Source organism: Populus euphratica, unplaced genomic scaffold (genome assembly GCF_000495115.2).
Source record: "Populus euphratica unplaced genomic scaffold, PopEup_1.0 scaffold2.1, whole genome shotgun sequence".
Classification (NCBI taxonomy): domain Eukaryota; kingdom Viridiplantae; phylum Streptophyta; class Magnoliopsida; order Malpighiales; family Salicaceae; genus Populus; species Populus euphratica.
In genome coordinates, this window is record NW_011499846.1 from 3,931,861 (window position 1) to 3,936,250 (window position 4,390).

The following is a 4,390-nucleotide window of genomic DNA, read 5'->3' on the forward strand; positions in this document are numbered from 1 at the left end:
AATATCAGTGTATTAAAATAATTAAAAAATATATTAATTTGAAGAAAAATAAATAAATAAAAATTTAATTTTTTTCAAAAATGTTTTTTAAATACAAAAATAATCATGACCAATGGTTTAGCTTGAGATGTTGCTTTGCTCCATGTTTTTCTACTCATGTTCTTTCTGCTACTTTGGTATGGATATCTGTTATTAGTTTCAACTGTATAATCCTAGTTGAATTATTTTACGTGAATAATACGTAGCAACAGTCTCCTTAAACGCTGATAATACACATTTTCTAAGAACATATGTATATATTTTCTAGCCGTTTGGGCTGTCCAAACGGCTGGAATTTCAGTCCAGAAATTCGCAGCCAGACCGGTGTTCACCTGGTTTGTTCAGTCTTGTCCGGCACATTCTTTTATGTTTCTGTTTTTTCATCAGGAGCTACGCACGTGAATTTTTTTTTCATGCATATTTTTCTCCACGCAAGCATGAGTTTTTTCTACGCGTAACTGACTCCATTTTCAATATCAATAACATTATTTATCTCTAACATTTTATAATAACTAATGACAAGTAAAGCCAACTAAAGCTGGCCAGTGGTAACATACCAATTCTTTCCGATACGATCTTCCCAAAGCTACATCATTGAAAGTCAGGTCAAATGGTTAATGGTTAGCGTAAACAAATACACAATCTCTAACTTTCATCTTATTTCTTTCTCTTCCCCTTTTCGTATGTTTATGTTTATTGACTTAGACATCTGATTGTCTCCTGTCTTCCAAGGGGATTTGTTTTTCGAGAACATGTCAGAAAAAAAGGTTTAAGCCCGTCAGTCAACCAACCCAGTTACAGAAAACTACGTGAAATTTTTTCCAGGAATTCATCGAACAGTGCACAAAAATAAAGTGATTGTTCAGTTTTGAATTCGCCTTTTCTGGTAAAGTTGACTTCTGTAATGGAGTTTTTTGAATGGTTCCTGAATTATTTTTCCCGTTGGGACCCTGGGTCATGGATGGATGAGAGAATCCTTTTGCATTGAAATAAACAGTGGTACAGACACAAATTGCGTAGTTCAAGGCTCTTGGGTCTCCTTAAGTAGAGATCATCTCAAGATGCTAAATCAAAAATTAAAAATCAAAATTATTTTGATTTTTCAAAGTTTATTTTACATGCATGTGCTAAATAAAATGTCATTTTATTATTTTTTATGAAAATAATAAAATACTATTTATTGTAATAATTTTTTCATTATTTTTTCTTTGATTTTTTTTTAAATCTATATTTTTTTATTTATTTTTTATGAAATTATCTTGGTTTTATGATTTGTGTTATGGGTTTAGTGAATTAACCTAAGTTTCAATAAGTTATTTTTTATTATTTTTTTATTGAATTTTTTTTAATTTTATACTTTTTAATATTAGGATAATTAAAAATTATATAGATTATTTTTAGATTATCCAAGTCAACTGAATTATATTGTATTATTAAAATACTTATGTACCATATATTTTAATGGTTATTTACCATTAAAATGTACATTAAAAAAATTATACTATTCAGGAAGCTAGAAGAGAAGTGCAGGACTCTATCCCAATTTAGAGACAGCTACAGCTAAAATCCTGACTTGGTTTGGAGGTTCGGTTGGCTAGGAGTCTTGAGGCTGGAAAGTTTTGTATAAAGGGCTAATGGTGCAAAGCCGAATTGATGCATTCTAAGTCTAAATAGAGCAGACCTGTTATTGTTGGCTCAACAGAAAGAACACAGGCCTTGCAACTCTATGTTTTTTTTTTTTTCCATTTCCTTTTGAGATTCAACCCGTAAGGGTAGAGTTCAAAGGCATGGACCCAATTAAAAAACATAAAGAAAGTAGATAGTTATAAAATTCACTTGAAAAGTTAACTTTAATCTCTTTACTTTGCAACTGACCCATTTCCGGTTATTTTAATTTTTAGAAAATTCACTTTTAGTTTAAAATTTTATTTTTTTAATTTGCAGTCCAAGGTTTTAGAGAGATTATAATTAAATTTTGATGACAGAGAAAGAAGATATCAACTGCCATTTATTTAAATTATTAAAATAGTGTTATTGATGTCAGCGAGTATTATTTGAAGAGAGGTGTTTTAATAGGATGTTCTTCCAACTCCAAATTCTTTAAAAGAGTAAATTTGACCTCATAAAGTTTTTGGATTTTAAACTTTTTTTATTTTTTTGTGATTTATTGAGTTATTTGAAGATAATACGAGTTTGTTTAGATAAATTAGGTTTTTTTAAGATATTTTTAAATAAAAAATTACTGAAAAATGATTTTTTATGTAAAACAACCATGCCCTAACTTTCTACCACTTTTTAGAAACTAAAGTATGAACACACTAAGTGATATATTTCATGTTTTTCTTAAAAAAAAACAATTAAAGCGAATGACATAGAAAAGAGAAAAAAAGTAAAAAAAGCTCCAGCCCACTCATCTAGATATTTTTTTATACTTTAATTTTTTTTTTTATATATTTTATCATTCATAGTTAAGTAACATCTATCTTTTGTTTTGCATTTAAAAAATTTATCTAGTCTTCAACACAATGCAAATCAATAATCTAGTTACCAGAAAAAAACTAAAACTCCTTAATGAGTTAACGTGCATCTACTCACATATTATACTACTCATTGGAACAATATAGTTATCATGCTGCTTGTTCATTGTTTAATTTTTTAATGTTATTTCAGATGTAAAGTCATTTTTCCACCACAACTTAGATATCTTTTATTGACTATATGGTGTTGGGATAGCAATTTTATTTTTAAATGCAGAGAAAAATTAATCATTTAATTCCATAGTAAAATAATTAGATGCTTAGTTCACAAGGGTTTTTTTATATTTTTTTATAGATATCCTTGAAGGCAAAACTGATCAAACCCTCCCTCGATGGCCTTTTCTTTTGTTATTTTGCTTTGTTTTTATTGTATTTTTTAAAAGTAAGCAAGGGATATTATTATAGATTATATTTATTAAATATAATTTTAAAACTCCATGCTATTTTGACAACTCATGAGAGATTATCCAACCACCAAACAACATATTATAGATGATGTTTAGAAGGTCTTGATATTTCTAGCTCGATGAGACAGCACCTATACTATCATGCATGGTGATCTAACACCATTAACCATTTATTTTCCCCTTTATTCTTTTTTTCTATCCTAGGTTTTAATACTAGCACCTTCAAAATTTAATAATAACCCTTTAATTTGATGGTTCTACAGGTGTGGTCTCTTTTTTTTTTTTAATAATCTATAAAATTGATATGTTTTCTCAATTTCAACCCTTTTGATTTTTTTTTTAAATTTAGTCATTGTTTTTTTTAACTACTATTTTTTCATTTGAAGTCATTTTTTAAAATATTTTTGTTTGCAATTTCACACTTATTAGCTCCTTTTTTTTCCTATTAAATTTAATTCATATTCCTTTGACTACTAATCTTTTAATTTTGATAAGTTTTTATTTTGGATAATTTTTAAACTTGTTTTTTTTTTTACTATTTTACCATCCTTTGTTTGCTTTTTTTCTATCGAATTTAATTCGTGCTCTCTTGGCTGTTGATTTTTTTTTTAATGGTTTTTAAATTTTATATTTTTAAATTAATCTGTAACAAATTTCTTGACTAGACTAAAGTCAAGTTCAAGGTTTTACGAGTTGTAAGCCTTTTAAAATTTGAACATATGTAAAGAGTTTGTCCATGTTTGCTTGGTTTTTATAAGTATTTTTTAATTTCATTTCCTGTGATTTTTTTAATATTTAAAATTTAGCTTTTATTTTTTTAATTGCTATTTATTTTACACGAGATTACTTATTTCATTTTTTCATCAAATTGCTTCCTCCTTGAGTTTTTTCAATCAAATTTTATTTGTATTTTTTTTTGTTGTTTTTTCTCATTTTTTTATTAATATTTTTTTCACTGATCTCAATTTTAAAAATTAAATTGGTTAAGAATTGTGTTTTTTTATTGAATACAAGTCAAAAATTTCATGGGATACAATTTTTAGATATTAAATAAGGTATAGGAGATTTGTGAGTTTTTTTTCTAAATTTTTATATATATATATATATTTAAATGTTGTTTTGTTGTTTTTTTTTAATTTCATTCCACCGGGTTAGCCCTTGGTAATTTTTTTTTATTTCACTTCTATTATTTTTTAATCTATAAATAATCTATTATATTACAAATATTTTTTTAATTTTATCCCCTATAATTTTTTTAATATTTCAAGTTTAATCCTAATTCTTTTAATTGTATTTTTTTCAAGATTCATTTCTATTTTTTTTTTCAAATTTCATTTTTATTAGGTTTTTCAATATCAAATTTTACCTCGGTTCTTTTTTTTGCTATTTCATTTTTTTTACACGTTT